The sequence below is a fragment of the Puma concolor genome, chromosome E1, assembly GCF_028749965.1.
Source record: "Puma concolor isolate L17-30 chromosome E1, mPumCon1.1.hap2, whole genome shotgun sequence".
NCBI lineage: Eukaryota > Metazoa > Chordata > Mammalia > Carnivora > Felidae > Puma > Puma concolor.
The window spans coordinates 32,066,348-32,086,783 of NC_141680.1; the positions used below are offsets into that span (position 1 = coordinate 32,066,348).

Sequence of the window (20,436 nt, forward strand, 5' to 3'; positions counted from 1 at the left end):
GGGGCCTAGGCACTTGCCCTGACACGGTCTTATCTTCACATTTATATTCATGACTCATTCCCTCCCTTGCTTCAGATTCACCCTCTAATAAAAGACCAACGGAACTTTCCTTGGTCACCCTATATAAAATAGTCTCCTGTTTCCTACAGCAGAAAATCTCAACTGTTGCTTTTCTTCCTATCAAAAGAACTGAATATGAATTGGGGAAAGGAGGAGGGAAAGAAAAAGAGAAAAATACAAGAGGGGGAGGGGTACACATTAATATTTCAAAATATCATCCAATCACAACAGCAGCCAGGAAATGAGGAGGGAGAGGAGCCAATTTCATGATGAGTTTTGGGTACACTGAGAGCCATGGGCTGGCCGGGCTCCAAAGTGGAAACGTCCAATGGTTAGTTATTTCACGAGGTGCAATTCCTTGGATCCCTGTGGCATGAAGGAAAACTGGACAGGCAGCAAATGAAGACTGGACTTGAAAAGGCATGGAGGGAGGTATTGCGATCACAGTGCTGAGGAGGATGTGAACCTGGAAGGCAGCGCCTTAAGGCTGATTTTGCGTCATCAAAATCCTCTGGATGTTCATGGCACTTTAGAGTGTGCAATTTGCTTTCGTATACAGGACCTCATGTGACCTTTACCACCCTGTGAGTTTATCCAGGCAAGCACCACACATCCTTATCACAGAGGCGGAACTACCCTTCGTGCAAACCCACCAGGAGGGGAAAAGGCAGGTGACAGCTGTCAGTAGTGTCGAACTCAAACACTCCTATCCAAGCTCTCACAGACTTGCTCCTTCACCCGTTATTTTAGGATGGTTCTTAACGTGGGGTTCTTAACAATGGGCTTAGAGAATCCAGAACCCTATCCGGATGTAGGAGATATAAGGTGTTTCTGTCCACATACACTGTATTTTTTCCCTTGACCCAGTCTCCATTGTTTTTATAAGATTCTCGCATAGTCAGCAACCCCAGAATGATTAAGGTCACAGCACCAAGGCACTGTTTCTTAAGGTATTCTCCCTGAGTCATCAACATCAACAACAAAACCAGTTAATACTTGTTTAAAAAATGCAACAGTGCTTCCTGGACCTCACCCCAAGTTTTTCAACTGGACTTTCTGGGTATAGGCAGGAATCTGCATTATTAGCAGCTGTCCCAGGGACTTCTTAACTAGTAATTGCCAATCAGCCTCCATCTTTGTTATCTACAGGTGATATAATGTGAACCTCCAAGTGTGTCTTTAAATGTAGGCCCCTGAGGCTGTGAGTTATAGAACTCTGGCCACTGTGAGCACGGAGATCATCCAGCCACATAGCAGTTTTCCCACAATAAGGACGGGGTCAGTTCTAAGGTAGCCTCCAGAGCATGCAGGACCTAGCTGGTCTTCCCTGGTCTCCTACCCCTTGGGGACAATAAGCACAGGGAGATCCAGGAATGCCTCCTGCAGCCCTGATCCCCTAGTGTCTTCATCATGTGCCAGGTTATTTCCTGAGCCCAAGCACCCATTCTTGTGCTGCCTGAGCCACCTGTTGAACTTGGAGGCAGCTGCTGGTTATCAGTTTCAGGTAGAAAAAGACCCTTACTGGGCTATTCTGAAAGCTGTCTTGCTTATGGATACACTGGAACAAGTGTCAGCAAACTGTAGCTATAAAGAGCCAGAGAGTAAATGTTTTAGGCTTTGTGGGCCATCTGGTCTTTATCTGCCATTGTAGCTCAAAGGCAGTCATGGATAATATGTAAAAGAATGGGCGTGGCCATGTCCTAATGAAGACTGGCACAAAAATGAGAAGGGGGCTAGACTGGGCAAGCCAGCCCTACTTTGCCAACTCCTGCACTGGAGCCTAAATAAATGCCCAATCATCTTCACTTTTTTATAGCAGGGATACATACAGGGGAGCAGTGATGTGAATAATCCAAAGCAAACAAAAATGTCAAGAAAAGCAGCATAAACATCAACATTCCACTCACCCGATATATGGCTTTGGAAAGCATTACACTCTTCTTGTGGCTGCTGATTTAGTTTTCTAATTATGTTTTGCTCAGGATGATATTAATACGGGCTTACACTCTCTGAGTAGATCCCACCTGGGGCTCAGGAGGTGGCCGAGGGTGAATGCAGAGAACAAAGTGAGCAAAGCTGGCCTTGTATTAAAATTAGACACAGGTAATTGAGAAAAGACTGTCTATAATCTGCCAGTGGGAATGAGAGATGCCTCATGAGTGGCTGAGTGTTTATTAAATTTGAAAATGGCATCTCTTGCCTTCATTTACCTGGTTCCCAAAGGCCTGTGCTCAAGCAGGTGTAAGTCACGAGGGTGGGGCGGCCTCCACTGAGCTAGAGAGGACCATTGCACATTCTAGAGCAGGGAACACGTGGTGGTGGAGAGGATTAACATTTATTGATTGTCTATTATGTGTTAGGCACATTGTGCACTGGTTTACAGATAACAGCTAATATTTTTTGGGCACTTGTTCTTTACTAATTATTTTACATGAATTGTATCACTTAAACTTCCCAGGGCCCCACAAATTAAGTACTATTATTGTGCTCTTTTTACAGAGCACTTGGGTTAAGTAACTTTCTCAAAGTCACAGAATCATTTAAAACATGCATTTGGACTCAATAGGGCACATTTTTAAACATTATGTTAGATTGCTCCCAAACTGTCTATTTCATAGAAAACCTCTTCTTAGGGAGATACCATTAGCTGCACTTCATAAGTGAGAACATAAGTGACTTTCCCACAGCTATACACAGAGTCAGGGGCAGCCCCAGATCCGGGTCTGTCTGACTCCAAGGTCCATATTCCCTTTACTACCACCTGCCACTTGGGGGCCCGGGTGGGGTCATTCACCCACCTAAATCTCCATGTTCTCTCCTGCCAAATTGAGATACTAGTGTCTGTCCCATCTCATTCATAGGACTGATAGTCATTTCAAATAATAATCCTATACTTTCAAAATGATGTACATTAAAAATAATAAAGGGGCGCCTGGGTGGCGCAGTCGGTTAAGCGTCCGACTTCAGCCAGGTCACGATCTCGCGGCCCGTGAGTTCGAGCCCCGCGTCAGGCTCTGGGCTGATGGCTCAGAGCCTGGAGCCTGTTTCTGATTCTGTGTCTCCCTCTCTCGCTGCCCCTCCCCCGTTCATGCTCTGTCTCTCTCTGTCCCAAAAATAAATAAACGTTGAAAAAAAAATAATAAAGCACTGAATAATTATAGCATATTGATTAGAGATATGAGCTTTGAAGTCTGATAAATCTGGATTCAGGTTCTGAATCTGCCACTTACCAGCTGGGTGTCCTTGACCAAGTTCCTGAGTCTCTCTTGTTTTAAGTGTTTTTATCTGAACAGTTGGTATAATAATAATGATAATAATAATAATAATAATAATAATAATAATACCACCTATCCCACAAGATTGTTGTGAGGATAAAATGAGACCCTATGGCAGGATGACACCTAAAGACCAAAATTGTGTCATCCCTTCTTAATTTCATATTAGTTAGAAAAATTGAAGAATACAGAGGTATTAGAGTAAGGGACCAAGGACTCTGGAAATACAACTACAACAGAGAAAGAGTGGCTAGAGGCAAAGTCACAACTTTGCCTCCTGATTGGATGGCTCCTTTCTTCTTGTTCTAGATGCATCTATAGCTGTGGTCACATGAATATGTTGGCAGACTCCATCATACTCTATTAAAATAACTTCCCTGGGCTCTACTGGGGGATCCACTTGCATTAATTTAGAAAAATGTACAGAAAGTCTAGGTATACAGCATTTGCAGCAAACTGTGGAATGAGTGCGGAAGCCCAGACTTAGTTTCCCAATACTGGGGGGAAAAAAAGAGGCTATAGACCCAAGTGCCTTGCCTCCTAGTAACTAGCTGGAAGCCTACCCAGACACAAACAAAAGAGATCAGGGATTCCTGTTGACTTATGCAGTCTTTGTCAAAGGTAAAGTAATTGGTCTGAAGACAGAGACCCTGACCTGCAGAGTGTGTTCCAAAGTCTCCTTGCATTGTATTTATAGCACTCCACCCCTATAGAAACAAGATGGTGGTTTGCTTCCCAGGTCAGCTCTTATATGACTGAACTGAGAAACAGTGGCCCTAGAGAAGTAAGCACATCATTAGAACTAACATTACAGTTTTCAGCCTTTGTTTCTGTGGGGAAATGCATTTAATATTACATAGCAAGACAGAGACATGCAGGTGCAGGGAAGAACTGAATCACCAACTGCAGCAATATCAGCCACTGAGTGCTATGCTTTAGGGAGGCAGGGAAATTACAGAATCAGAGAGCCTGAGATAATACTTAAGAAAACATTAAACAAATGTGAGGCACTTTTGTTATTGCTGCTGTAATGGTGATGATGATGGAGATTATTGGTGATAAGGGCTAAGACACTGACCTTCCACTGCAAACATGGAAGCCACTGCCACCCTGTGTGTTTTGAGAAGAGGTGAGGGGAACAGTAATGTGGGATATGCTTCTCCTTCTTGAGGACTTGGGAAGAATTCCCCATACATAAATCCTTTGGTAGCACTGCTGTTGGGAGATGAGCATTTTCCTCAAATGCAGACCACAATTATATCATGGAATACTGACTATGTGCCAGGCATTGTAATTTATATTTATTGTTTTGAGCACTTAGAACTCTGAAAGGTAAATATGACCACTCCCATTTTACTGATTAGGAAATTTAGACCGCATTAGGGTTACTAACTGGCCCAAAGCCACATAAATTATAAGTGACTGAGTTGGTATTAGAGCCCATGACACTTGACTCCAATATGAGCCTTTTTCTATTGCATCATAACCCTCTTTCACTAGCCTTTCTCCATTATGTTTTCTTTCTCTATGGGTCAGTTGGGAGAGCCATTTGTCCTGTGCTAAATTAGAGACTGCTGAGTTGTGCTGAAACCTAGCTCTCTTTGACCGATATTCAAGTGTCATCATATGGCCCCCACACACTCTATTCTGTCAAAGAGCTTGAGGAAAGGATTGCAACATGAGTGTGTTTTATGATAGTCCCTGGTGAAATTAGTGGCCCTGGATAATGTTTCAGGATAATCCTTTAGGTCATTGTTCTATACCCACTTCCTTTACCAGCTGTCAAGGTAGTTCATATCAAATTCTTCTTAATGGGAGGATCCATTTCTACCTCCAATTTGCCCCAACCAATAGATACACATGCATATTTTCACACTGTTTTCAAATGATTCCTTATCAATTAGCCCTTTTGGTTCCCCTTGTAATGAAGGAGAAATAAATCCACACATGGAAAGTGAAAAAGATGCAGTTGATAATGCATGGACTATGTCACTTCTGCCTCTGTCTGCAATGTGCTTCCTCTGGTTTTGAAAATTCACAGAAAAAAAAAATCAATCAATAAACCAATAAAATGGACACCTCATTTCCTCCTAACCCAGAATCCCACAGTTTCTAAAATTATTTTCCTGGATGCAAAGGAAAGTAGACATGTCTCTCTATAAGAGCTTTTGCATAACCAATTCTAGTTTATGCACCTGCTATTCTAGCAGTGCTCCTATTTATCCCATTTTTCTATAGAGAAAAACATGTTCTGTTCAGAACATGGTTCTGGTCTGCCTGGAGGCACATGACATCAACTTCTCCCAGTATGATTGCCATTTTAGCCTCAGTTTGATGTAGTTCTCTGTTTCTTGTGCTCTTCTGTTCTTAGGCAACATGTCTTGTATTGAAATATTTTTGTTGTTGCTTGTTTTGTTTTAGTGTGGTGCATTTGTTACAACTGATGAGCCAATAATGATATGTTACTATTAACTAAATCCATAGTTCACATTAGAATTCACTTTTTGTGTTGTACATTTTATGGGTTTTGACAAACGTATAATGACGTGTGTCCACCAATTACAGTATCATACAGAATAATTTCACTGCTCTAAAAATCCCCTATGCTCTACCTGTTCATCCCTCACTCCTTGTCCCTGAGACCTGGCAATCACTGATCTTTATATTGTCTCCATAGTTTTGCCTTTCCTGGAGTTTTATATAGTTGGAATCATACATTATGTAGCCTTTTCAGATTGCCTTTGAAACCATAGTTTTACTTTATAAACCAGTAAAACTAGCTCTCAAATTCACTAGGAATGGTTTACCCATTTGCACTAATTTCGCAAGCTTCCTGGACAAGGCAGCATGGAGAGTACTGATTTTGCTGCTACTACCAATTTCTGGGTCGTTCCAAGAATGTTCTGAAAGGTGAAGTGGTTTGGTATAGAGAGTTGAGTTAATAATTTTCCCCAGTTCCATGATCATTGGCTCACTCAAAGACTCACATTCTTATTTGATTGATTTTCAAATTAACCCATCCATCCATCCATCCATCCATCCATCCATCCATCCATCCACCAACCCATCTACCCACCCACGTACTGCATTTCATTCTAATCCTATTGTACTGTCCAATCCCACCACCCTAATGTGTTGGGTAGGAATCTCTGAATTTTATGTACTCTTGTAAAATATAGAGTTATTGTGTGAATGTTTTACATTTACTTAAATGGCACTGTGCTAATGGCCTCATTCTGTTTTTATATTCTCTAGCTGTAACTGGTAAACAACCTAGTTTGTTGCTTCTTCCTGCTAAATAGTATCCAGATGAACATCCTCCCCACTGGTTTACTGGTTCCTCAATGATGGGCACCTACACTCTTACCAATCCAAACCCCCGCCAGCCATGTGGTGATGAATAAATCAGAAATTTTAACATTTTTTGAGTTAGAAACCCATGAACAGTCATTCATTGTTCTTGCCTCAAAACTAACTTTTTGGGGAAGGACCCAGAACCTTCCTTTAACAAATTCAAGTAACAGATTCCAATCTATAAGGGCTTAAGAAAAAAATGGAATATTTTACTCAGGATTTTATGGCAAGACAAATGTAAGGATGGGCCCTAATTCCTTGCCTGTCCTCTCAAGGCTCCCTCACAACAGCTCTATCTTGGCCTCTTCCCTCTTTCATACCCCCCAATATTTACATCTGTTTTCAAATGTAAAGTGATTTAGGCTCTGGACTCCCCCAGTAAACCTCTACATTCCTCCCCGTTACCTGCAAACAAAAGATCCTCTTAGGGACTGTCTCCTTTCTAGAGTATATGTGTTGGGGGATGGGATTACATACGGGATCACAGTTATGATTCTTACATGTTGTATGCTTTAGCTTCTTTCTTGCAATAATACAAATACACTAAAAAATTTAAAATGTAATGAACACACAATTAAAAAGGATCAGCATACTGAACACTTATTATTTGCTACTTTTGTCATGCTTTATATAAATCAGCATAGTCTCCTCTCTAATCAGCCCAATGAGGAAAACGATATTATTTCATCTCCTATGTGTACTCTGTTTGTAAATATTTATTATGTGGCAAGCACCTCTATGTTCTGGTGATTTTCATGTGATATTTTATTTAATCCTTAGATTAGACCTTTGAAATTTTTTTAAAACCTGTTTTGTAGGGGCGCCTGGATGGCTCAGTCGGTTAAGCATCTGACTTCGGGTCAGGTCATGATCTCGCGGTCCGCGGGTTCGAGCCCCGTGTGGGGCTCTGTGCTGACAGCTCAGAGCCTAGAGCCTGCTTCAGATTCTGTGTCTCCCTTTCTCTGCTCCTCCCCCATTCATGCTCTATCTCTCTCTCTCAAAAATAAATAAACGTTAAAAAAAATTAAAAAAAAACATTTTGTAAATGAAAAGCCTTAGTCCCAGACTAGTGACATACTTTCCCAATCGTGGAAGCACTGTGCCAGAAAGAAGTTGGCCTTCAGACTTGCCTGGGTCTCCTTCACTGCTTAGTGGTTAAAAAGTTTAAAGTAGAATAATCCGTGCAGCAGTGAGGGAAAACACCCCATCCCCCTTTGATACTTGGTAGAATTTAGAACCAAACAGGCACAGATTTTGAGAGCCAAAGAGTACCTTCACCTTACACCAGTGGGATGTTATTGGTAATCTGGGCAAGAAAATTCTTTCTTGGGGGAAAAAAAAATAAAGCAAACAAAATTCTTCCTTGGGCAATACTGTTCCTAGCATTAGTTGACATTTAGTATCCCTGGAAGCTGCCCACAAAATGCTAATAAGACTCTTAATTTACTATTATGGTTCAATATATCCTCACAGTTCCAAATCCCACCTCTCCTGTATTCAGATGAAGAAGCTTACTCTCAGGGAGATGGAATCACTGCGTCACACAGGATTTCAACCCTGGCTTCTCTTTAGATTCACTCTCTGGTACTTTACAAAAATACCCGTGCCCTGACCCTGTCTCCTACCACATACATTGGAATATCTAGGGGTTAGAGCCAGGACCAGCATCTTTTAAGAGCTGCCAGGTGGTTGAAATGACTTGCAAAGTGGTTAAGACACTGGGCTTTGGTACCATCCTTTCTAGGTTCAAATCCCAGCTCTTCCATTTACTAGCTGTGCAACTTTGGACAAGTTGCATCATATCTGGCTGCCTAAGCTTTAAAATATTAGTGGTATTTACTTCACAGAATTGTTGTCAGGATTACATGAATTAATATGTGGAAAAGTGGTTAGCAAAGAGTAATAAAATGTCAGCTCTTATTATTATTATTACCGTTATTATTATCATAATAGATCCCGAGTCTCCTTATCTTTTTACTGATGCTCCTTCCCCTAAGATTTCACATATTTTTGGTGGTTTGCCACCACTACAACCCTTGGATGTGCAAATTGAGCCCGAATTCCACATGGAGAATAGGAGAGAGGAGCAAGTATGAAAGGGTCTCCATTAGGTACAGAAGATGGGGCAGGTAAGTCCTTCAGGTATTGAATTTCTTTGGATATTACCAGCCTTCTCCAGTGGGACAGAGGGCTCAGTGAACTGCCCTGCAAGGAAGAAAGGTTATTGACATCCATTTGAATGGGGTTGCTTTGTGAAGGACACAGCCTGGTAGCAGGGAAAGAAAGAGGGGCTTGGAAGTCAGACCAGGCCTCAAATTGTGGCTCTCTGCATCTTCCTAGCTGCATCTCCTAACATACCTAGTATATGTTACCTAAACTCCTTGAGTCTCAGTTTCTTTGGTGGAAATAAAACAACCTGCAATGCAGTATTATTGCAAGGATAAAATAAGGGAGTGTGTAATGCTCTTGGCATAGAGAAACTGCTTACTGACATTAGTTCCTTCCCTTCAAATGCTTCTTGGAAGCTGTTCCCACATGCTTCTCACTCTTTTCCTAGCCACCCTGGAGGCTTAAAAACAGAGGAGAGTTAAAGCATGCCATGCTGGACTAAGAAATGCTCAAGGATTCAAGTGGCTTAGGAGAACTGTTTAAGAGATAATGAGACTCTCCCAGATACCAAGAGGGAAAAAAGCAGGGAGAAAAAAATTTGCATAACTCATAAAAGCAATTTTGCTTCATTTACTTGTTAAACTCAATTATTCATTCCACTGCCAGTTTTTAACTGGGCCCACTCTGTGCAATATTATGGGCTATAGTCTGGAGAGAATAGAAAAGAATTTTTGACTTCAGCTCTGGAGCCTAAGCAAAATTCTTGGAAGAGGCCATCACTTTGGACATAGAGCTTAGAACTCAGAGTGTGCCAATGCCCAGGCCTTTGTGGGTGGGTCTAAATTTTGTGTTGAAGAACAGCCTGAAACTGGAATGAAGCAAAGAGCATAAAAAGAAATAATAACAGCTTGAATCCTTGATGTTTGTTTTCCAAATCCTTTGTCGTATAATATCCTATTTGATCCCAAAATAGTTCTAAGGACACAGCAATTATCATCTTCATGTTACAGAGAAGATACTGACACTCCAAGAAGTTAAACTTATTTGCCCTGGTCATGCAGGACTACCAAGTAACTTCAGATTGAACATCAAATTTAAGATATCTGACTTTTTAAAAATGTTTATTTATTCTTGAGAGAGAGAGAGAGAGAGAGCACGAGCGAGCAAGGGAGAGGCAGACGGAGGGAGACACAGAATCCGAAGCAGGCTCTAAGCCGTCAGCACAGAGCCCGACGTGGGGCTCAAACCCACAAACTGCGAGATCATGACCTGAGCTGAAGTCAGATCCTCAACTGACTGAGCCACCCAGGCACCCCAAGATATCTGACCTTAAACCATACTACTAGTATTCCTGAGCTTTATAAAACTGCATGAGTTGTGTCAGACACATTTTTTGTTTTATCCACCGAGTAACCCATGCCCCTAGGAACCATGGTGCCCATTCCTACTGTCATTGAACACACCTGAAGTCTGTCATTGACCAGCCCACATTCAGGAGCTTTATAAAATTGAGCTTTGTAAAACTGCATGGATAATGTGAAGACATTAATACCACTCATAAATATTTTCCCATTTATCCTCTGAAAAGATGGGAAAACTGCACTTTCCTGGCTCTTGAAGGCATGACCACGTGACTTGCGTTAGCAAATAAAATGTGGGCAAAATGATATGTGTCATATCTAGGTAAAAGCACTTAATTGCCAGTGAGAGATTCTAGACCAGGAGGCAGCAAACTATGGCCTATAAGCCAAATCCAACCCACTACTTGTTTTTGTAAATTAAATTTTATTGAACATAGCCACACTCATTTTTTAATATATTATCTATGGCTGTTTTCATGCTATAAAAGACAGAGTTGCATAGTTGTGACAGAGATTTCAAGGTCCGAAAAAGCAAAAATATTTTCTTTCTGGCCCTTTAAGAAAAAGTTTACCAACTTCTGTTCTAGAGAGTTCTTCCTTGCCAGGTCACCTGAAGAGTCTAAGTCTCCCAACAATACAGGTATTAGGTGGCAGAGACTCCTTCAAACTAGATTGTTAGGCTGCTGCATGAATAACAGTAGCCCTAGAGAGTTGTCTGGACCCATTATAGACTTTCACATGTGTTAAAAAGAAGCCTTTGTTGTTTTAGGCAACTGAAATTTTGGACTTTTTTTTTTTTTTCACCTTGTCATAATCTGGCCTCATCTGACTGATATACAAGTTAGTGAATGCTGGGGATAAAGGAAAAAATACACTGATTAAACTCTGTTAGGGTCAGGATGCATTGAAAAAGTTGGATATTGGGTGATGGAAATGGACATGGTAGGGGCGGATGGGTGTTCCTGCTTTTGGGACTGGCACATCCTGTGATTTTGAAATAGAAACTTCTGGGCCAGAGATTGTGGGTAAGTCTGCATTGTTGATAACTCTGCATACCAGGTTTAAGGTCAAGGGAGTTTCCAGGTGAAACTCGTGGATTAGAAATAGTCATGTTTCTGGGGCGCCTGGGTGGCTCAGCTGGTTAAGTGTCCAACTTCAGCTCAGGTCGTGGTCTCACAGTTCGTGAGTTCAAACCCCACAGCCCTGTGCTGTTAGCACGGATCCACTTCCGATCCTCTGTCCCCCCTCTTTCTGCCCTTCCCCCACTAGTTCTCTCCACCCCCCTCAAAAAAAAATTTTAAAAAGAGAGAAAGAAATAGTCATGTTTCCCTAAAAAGTTTTGTAAGTCAAGTTTCTGCATTTTGAGTGTTGATACATTCAAGACAAGATAGGCTCCTGGTTACGAGCTGTTATATAAAGTAACCGCTCTGCAGGAATGTTCTGCTTCTCAAGATCAACTATCTAACCTCTTACAATGGCTGATGCTCAACACTGAGTGACAGATTAATGCAGGTTGAGGCTAATGTATCTTTGTTGGAAGACAAGGTTTAGTTGGTATTTGCATGTGATTCTAGGTTCCAGTGCAAACTAAATAGGGGCTGGCTGCATTAGTGGTTTTCGAATTCATGCAAGTGAGTAAAAAGGTTCACTCGACAAAGAAATGAGCATTTGACTTTTAAGTTCAACAAATCTCCAACTCAAAGGAATTTCTGTCAGGATACTAGAAGTGGATTTTTATACAATTTGAAGTAAACTCATCAGTTTTCCAGGGACACAGAGCACTTGGATGGAAGAATGATTTTAGATAATAATGTGTCCTGTCCTATTGCATGTAACATGCTTAGAACTAAAAGGCCAAGGGCAAGGTGATTTAGACACAAGATCCTGAATGTGGGCTGGTCAACAACAGACTTCAGGTGTGTTCAATGACAGTAGGAATGGGCACCATGGTTCCTAGGGGCATGGGTACTCAGTGGATAAAACAAAAAATGTGTCTGACACAACACACAGTGGCCCTCTCCTGGGGGCATTCAAAATATCTACCTTCTCTAACATACACTCCCAGACATTTTCCTGCCTCTAAGGTTGGTCTTAGAAAGGTATGGTCTCAGAAAGTACAGAATAGTTAAGAGGAGGGAGAGGATGTGAGTATATTCATTGGATAAGGCATAGATGAAGAGATATAAACAGCTGGAGGAATAAAATTGGCTCCAAGTGGATCTTGAAGAAAGGTTGCTATTAATCAGTAAAAACAGTGGTGACAGGGACCCTGAACAACCTAGTTAAGACACCCCACAGACAACAGTCCTTCCCTCCATACCTACACTGGTTTATAAAGAGAGAAACCACTCCTCACTACCAACATCCTAGAAATGAGAAAGAAAATAGCTCACTAACTGTTTATAACATACTACAATCTTACCTTAGTCTTAATAACTGAGAACAGCAGAGAATCAAGTAACTATCTTGTGTTACTCTTCTTTACAGAAAAATCATTAATAAACATTTCAGAAGACATGGAGAAATAAGACTCTGGATACTACCAGGGAAGACAACTAGAGATGCAAATTCTTGTCGACAGAATAGTTGGGATATCTTGTATATACCGCGGCCTTGTTAACACTCTATTAAACTCAGTTTGATACCAACGGAGGGCTGCTTTTCTTCTTCTCTAATTAGGGTCGTCTTCCTAATTATTATAGAACATCACAAATACCCCCTTTGGGTCAACAGAATGTTCTCCCTACTTTCTTATATTTTATTAATCCACTTTCTTCTGTGCCTGTTCTGAGAATCTAAAATTAGATCATGCATTTGAACTTGGAGATTGCTGGTATCAGACCATAACTACTGAAGCCAAGTGGGGAGCAGCCTCAGGACAGTGGAATGAGGAGACCAAGGGCTTCTCACAGCATCTATTTGTCTCATGATTCACAAGACAATTCTTGAACTGCTCTGATTTGGAAGGGGCAGGTTCATGTGGGAGAGAGTAAGCACACTTCGCTGCATACTTAATTTCATTAAAAAATGGGAAGCCAAACACACAGCAAAGGGGATGAGAGTCAGGAGGAAAGATCCGGTTTCTATGGCAACTGGAGGAGCACACGCATCATCACAGTGAGAGGTCTGAACTGGGGCAGGAGTGCTGACAGCTTCACCTAAGGCTTGTTCCCATGTTTTCCCTTACCTGGTGGGACCTTTATCAGTTGCCATGTCCCTAAAGTCTTGGCATGAATGGGTATCATGTACCCTCCTGCTAACAGTTAGGGATGGCCTGCCAATATCACGCAGATTTTACTCCTACAGGAGACAGAAGATACACATTTTCTTCAGATTACTTACCAACTCAAGCATCTGGATTAGAGTCCCGGACTGTCACCCCTGTGACCCTGGGGATCCCTCTCCTCATTCTCAGCTCCTAAATGCTTACACACACACACACACACACACACACACACACACACACACACACACACAGTGTCTCCACTCTGTGTACATCTATAAACAGCTGCACCCAAATGCATCACCCTCACAGGCATATCTTTTGGTGTTCCCCACAGGAAGTACCCAATTCCTCACAGGGAAACCTTTTCAGGCCTCAGCCCATTACATCATAAAATCACCTTTTTGTAGCAGATTCTTTAAGTCAGCAACCTCAATCCAGGCTGCACTTAGAATCACCTATGGTAGTTTAAAAAAATGTTCTGATGCTCAGATTCACCTCTAGATTTGACTCAGTATGGTGCCTAAGCATCAGTAGTTTTCAAAACACGTCCCCCCAGTGTGATTCTAATGTGTAGCCAGAGTAGAGTACATTATAGTAATTCAATCAGGGTCAATGTACTTATCACTATCTGTGTGCTGGGCACTGGGTTGTATTTTAGAGATCTGAAGATGAATAGGGCAGAGTTCCCAGTCCACTGGTGGAAGACAGACATAGAGACAAATAAGTACATGAAGTGTTTGTTGTGTGGGTCCTAGGCTGGTCTGTATGAGTTAAGTGGGGGAATGTGAGCGCTTGGTTCTATTTAGAGAGGGTCAAGAAAAACATTATAGAAGAGAGGATGATGCCAGACATCAATATGAACAGATGGATAGAGGAGCAGTGTGACAAAAGGCACAGAGGACATAATATGAGAACTAGAGAAGTTGTTACCACTGACATGCAGGGTTTTGTGAGTAGAGATGAATCTGGATTTGTGAAATTTAAAACACATCAGAAGAAAAGATGCAGGTTAAAGTATGGACATAGAAATGAATTAAAAAATACAAAACAAAACAAAACAAAAAAACCAACACAAGAGATATATAGAAATGGTATAAAGGTATAACATGAATGTAACTGGAATCCCAAAAAGGAGAAACAGAGGAGTGGGGAAGAAGCAACATTTGAAGAGGTGATGGTTGAGATTTAAGAAATTGATTTAAAAAACAACAACAACAACAACAACAAAACCAAAAAACAAAAAACAAGCCACAGATTCAAATACTATGAATCCCACCCAGAATAAATGCAAAGAAAATAAATCTAGATCTATCTGAGGAAAACTGTTGAGAGAGAAAAATGGGAAAAAAAAAATTACAAACCAGCCAGGGGAAAATAAATATCTTCTTCAAATGAGTAAAAATAAAACAGGTAGCTTATTCAACAGAAAACAAACAAACAACAACAGCAACAAAAACATAAGCCAGAAGTGATACGCGCCACGAGTTAAAAGAAAATAACTGTCTAACAGACTCCCCTAAAAATAATAATAAAGCTCTTCAGAGAGAAGGAAAATGATTCCAGATGGAAGCACAGAAATGCAAAATGTAGGAAGAACAATAGAAAAGGCAAATAAATGAGTGAAAACTAATAGTGTAAAACAATAGTAACACATATTATAGAATTTCAAAAATACATTGAATCAAAACACACCAATAAAAGCACATAAGTTGGAAGGGGCTAAGGTAAATGGCGTTAATATATTTAAAGTTTTTATGTTGTTTGGAAAGTAATACTAATTTACTTTGGATATTTAAAAATCAAGGCTATTTGCTGCAAAATGAAGATAAACACTAAAAGAATAATAAAAGAAGGGGGAGCCTGGGTTGCTCAGTTGGTCGAGCATCCTACTTTGGCTCAAGTCATAATCCCGCAGATTCTGAGTTTCAGCCCCACATTGGGCTCTGGGCTGACAGCTCAGAGCATGGAGCCTGCTTCGGATTCTGTGTCTCCCTCTCTCTCTCTGCCCCTTCCCTGCTCATGCTCTGTCTCTCTTTCTCTCTCAAAAATAAACATTAAAAAAATTTAAAAAAATAAAAGAATAGTAAAAGAAGGAGTATGCTTGCAAGCTGAAGTGGAGAGCAGGCTAAAAAATTAAAAATCCATGAGTAGACATGAAAAAAAAAAAGGAAAGGAAAAATATATGACATGCAACAGATAGATGATAAATTTAAACTCAAATGTATCTGTATTATATTAATTCTGAACTAAGTTTCTCAGTTTTATTTATTTTTTTTTTAATTTTTTTTTCAACGTTTATTTTATTTTTGGGACAGAGAGAGACAGAGCATGAACGGGGGAGGGGCAGAGAGAGAGGGAAACACAGAATCGGAAACGGGCTCCAGGCTCTGAGCCATCAGCCCAGAGCCTGACACGGGGCTCGAACTCACGGACCGCGAGATCGTGACCTGGCTGAAGTCGGACGCTTAACCGACTGCGCCACCCAGGCGCCCCTAAGTTTTTCAGTTTTAAAAGACAATACGATCAGAATGAGTGAGAAAAATAGAATGGTATGTGGCTTGTAAGAGAAACATCTTAAATACAAGGATCGAAAGGTTTGAGAGTAAAAAGAAAAACTCCCCCCCAGATGTTGATTTAAGAAAAATGAAAACATTTATTCACATAAAGCCTTGAACACGAATGTCCACCATGTTTTATTCATAATAGCCCCAAACCAGAAATGGTTCAGATGCCCATCAGTAGAAGAATCAATGAAGAACTATGAATGCACAATGGTATACCTCTCAGCAGTAAAAAAGAACAAACAACTGATACGTGTAATAAAAAAAGAATAAGTCTCTAAAACATTATGTTAAAGAAAACAGACATGAAAAAATAAAAGAAAAATATATGATTATTTCAGTAGATGCAAAGCCACTCCATAAAATTCAACACCCATTCATGAAAAACTTATAGAGGACTAAGAATAAAGGGAAATATATTTAATATGACAAAGAACATCTACAATAACTTACTACATATTTAAAGGACATATAAAGAAAGCTTGCCATCTGAGATGCTGAGCAAGACAAAGATATTTACATTTATGGAAGTCCTGGACAGCTAAGAAAGGTAAGAGAATAAATGTATTAGACTCAGAGAATAACAAATTAAATGGTTTGATTATGTATGTAGAAAATACAAAAGAATTACTAACTACTATATTAAATTAATGAATTTTGCACAGGCAGTCAGAAAATGAAGTCCAAAACATAGCACTAGTCATGACAGTATTAACAAGGTCAAATAATAGAGCAAATCTGAAAAAGATGAGTGAGAATTCTATGCAGAATGCTATATACAGTTTTGCTAACAGAAAATAAAGACATAAACGAAGGAAGGATATACATTTTCATGGATTAGAATATTCAATATTGTAATGACATCAATTCTCCACAAATGGATCTACAGACTCAGTGCAATCTTGATTGAAATCTCAAAAAGTTTTGTTTGTGTGTTTGTTTTGGACAGGCTGATCCTAAAATTTATTTTGAAAATAAAAAGACCCAAGAATAGCTAAGAAACTCTTTTTGGTGGCAGTTGACAAGGTAACTCTATTTTCATACTAAAAACCCAGTGGGCCGTGAATAGCCAGGAAAGAAGAAGAAGAAGGAAGGAGGAAGGAGGAAGAAGGAGGAAGAGGAGGAAAAAGGAGGAGGAGGAGGAGGAGGAAGAGGAGGAGGAGAGGAGGACAAGGAGGAGGAAGAAGAAAGTAGAAAGAATTATTAGACCTGATATCAGATTTATTGCAAAACCAGAGCAATTGAGACAGTGCATGTGAGTGCAAAGACCCATAATTAAACCAGTGGAATAACAAAGAGATTTCACAACTAAAACCACCCCCACAAATACCTGATTTAATGACAAAAGTGTCACTGCAGAGCAGTGGGGACAAGGATAGGCTGTTCAATAAATGACGTGCTGTCAATGGAATATCCATAGGAGAAAAAAGTAGAACTTAACCCCTTTCTCAGACTATGCACAAGAATAGACTCCAAATGAATTGCAGATCTAACTGTGTAAAGTAACACAATAAAGTTTCTAGAAGAGAAAGTAGAATATTTTCATGGCCTTGGGACAGTGTGGATTTCTAAAGATTGATATTAAACTTTGTTAAAATTATTAACATCTAGGATTGTTACTAAATATTTTACAGTTATGATAATAGAGGAAAATGATGGGTAAACCAAGCAAAACAGTATCTACCACATGCTATTAATGTTTTCAATTTGAATTTTAAAAATTTGTTTTGGTTTTGTAACGATATATGAGTTATATGCACAATGACTATAGTAGGTTTATGGTGGGCTTGATAATTTACATTTCTAACAAGTTCCCAAGTGATGCTGCTGGTCTGATAACCACACTTTGAGAACCACTGCTCACACTGAACTATCAAGTTACCTTTGATTTACTCAACCCCAGATTGGTGTGGGGCAGCCTGCAAAATGATTTCTTTCTAAGCTCCCAAATATTAAATGGGGCTATGTCCTCTCTACTCTTGTCCCTCTTCCTGGGTCTTTCCCATCTTTCCACAATCTCCTGGGGACGGATATGCTAGGTTTTATTATTGGTGATGATTTTGCTCTTTTCTCCCCCTTTTCTTATCTATCTGTGGCTTCTTCAAGTGTTGCTAAGGCCAGAAGAGACTGGTCCTGGGTGGTCCTTTTTGTTCTCCTACAACTTACAAGAAAGCACTAGTGGCAGATGACATTCAAGGGAGAGAGATTAACTTATGATAAGGAACATAAATTAGTATTTAAAAGCCTTATGCTCACTGTAATAATGCAAATCATTTAAGGTAATATGGAGGGTCTATGAAAATCCTTTATCTAAACAATCCCCAAATTTGAAAAACATGACAGAATGAAAGCGGGACCAAACTCAGAATGAAGAAAAAGCTAATAGGAATGTGGAGAAGTGGGAGCAAAGCTCTATCCTCTATCTTATCTCTCTAGGGGAGGGGATGGTAATTCAAGACCAAATCTGAAAGGTGGCAGAGTCAATTCTGTTCTGGGCCAATGAGCACTGGTAGTCCAAAGAGACATCCATCCTCTGGGGACTCTGTCCTAGCAGAGATACATAGACACAGGACCAGTGCCAGGCACTGAGTTGAATGGCTCCATATGTTTCACAGTGCTTAGGAACCCAGAACAGAAGAAACCCCTACTCCAGAGACCTGAGGGCTGCCATTAGCCATGCATGGAGTAAAGTCCAGGCAACTGGCACCTGTTAAAGATACTATATGGAACTCTCTTTAAGGACCAGTGCCTGGAAGGTGGGGGTAGGAGAATGCATGGTGCCTGCTGACCCCAGATCAAAGGCATTAGGTAGCAGCTGAGCTGTGCTGCAGATATGGTTGTCCCTCTGTTGGTCAGGAACACACCCTGACACCACCAAACCATTCCAACTCCCATCATCTCTGGGAAGGGCTGACCACATTCCGGCTATAGGAGAAGAACACAGCAGACAGCTGCAATGGGGCTTCATTGAGGATGAGGACTGCTATAGGAAGCAGACAGCCAAGCATTGATAGCAACTCTTCCCTCTGACATTCCAGACTAGGAGAGGCGGTGTCACTGAGAAATGAGAAATGGGAACTCACTTTCCTCCTCTATGGTCCTGGGAAAATGGCAGCTCTTCACTCCTGCCATGGTCATCATTTAATGTGGTTAGTGGCTACTAATCTCTTCCCTGTCTATTTTACAGGACTGCCATCTGAATCCAAGTGCAGTGACACAGAGGAAAGCACTCATTAACCTACTATACAAACCTAAGATGGGAGATGTAGGAATGATCATGCTTATACTGTAAGCCAGCTTTAATCTTTTGGCTCAAATAAATACTAGAACAGAAAAATCAGAGCTCCCGGGGCTTTTCAATTAAACCCCACATCAGCGCCTTCAGTGAGGCTTCCTACATGCCTGTATTCAGCTTCCTCTTGAGTCAAATCCATCTCAAATCATTTCCTCTTTTTAAATGAGAGATCAGGATAATAATAGTGTTTTGGATTTAGGCATGGAAACCTCATATTTTTTTGTTTGGAAAGGAATGGGGGCAATACAACCTCCTGGGCTTTTGGTTTAACATTGTGTGTGACTGTTCCTGTACGTTTAGATGCTAAAACTGGATGGTTAGCTGATAGAGGAAAGCATTTGTGGGGACATACTGAACCTTAGGCAGCTCCAACATCACTCTCTGAGCTGGTACTGCACAAGGGGAGGAGCCACGGACACGTAACACAGTGTGTGCTGTTTGGCCCTGGCGCCAGGTCTTAAAACTGGGCAGACTCTCCATCTACCAGGCCGCTGGGGTTCAACAAAAGTGACTTCTTGCTACTCTCTGAAATGGTCTGAATTTTATCACTTCATTTCAGCCTCTGTTGCTCATCTTTCTTCCTGGTTATGTCCAGCTCTGTTACCTGTCTTATTTCTGTGCATACTCTTTGAACTTGGCTGCAAGTAGATAAATCCCCTGGTGATTTTAGTCCTTCCTACTCCCCTTCCAGCCATGTACTCTTTCCAGCTCTGACACCTGGGACCCAGTCATGGAATTAGCCAGCTTTACTAATACAGCAAGAGGCATGTCTTAGTCTCCTACAGTGGGACTGAGTAGTACCCTGCAGGACCATTCAATCTAAGGTCAAAATGAATGGATCCAGGCCATATGATGAATGCTTCCAATTTACCATCCATCAAATGAGAACAGTGGTTGAGAGAGTTCCCATAAATGAGTTTACTAATTTATCCATGGTTTAAATCTCATCCCTGTCCAACCACACAGTCACTCTCCACTAACTCATAGACCATGGAGAGCTAGTCCTGGCCTGGGTCCTCAAAGGAGATGAAGGAGTCCCAGGAAGTATCAGTGTTCAAGATTTCAAAAATCCTAATAGGAATTGAATATTTATCCAAGATAAGTCTGCTCAAGCAAATAGGGACTCAATTTTTATCTGGTTTTAATTGGGGAGATGTTAGTTATCACTGATGCATACTTATAGGGTTAATACATA

The 20,436-nt window shown here is 40.7% G+C and overlaps 1 long non-coding RNA gene across 1 annotated transcript; it reads left to right on the forward strand.

Annotated features, from left to right (window-relative positions):
• The first annotated feature begins 1,349 nt into the window (after positions 1–1,349).
• LOC147574250 (uncharacterized) lies at positions 1,350–12,807 on the forward strand. Its single transcript, XR_015243718.1, has 2 exons — positions 1,350–1,564; positions 12,647–12,807. It is a non-coding gene; the product is annotated as an uncharacterized LOC147574250 (long non-coding RNA).
• Positions 12,808–20,436: the final 7,629 nt, after the last annotated feature.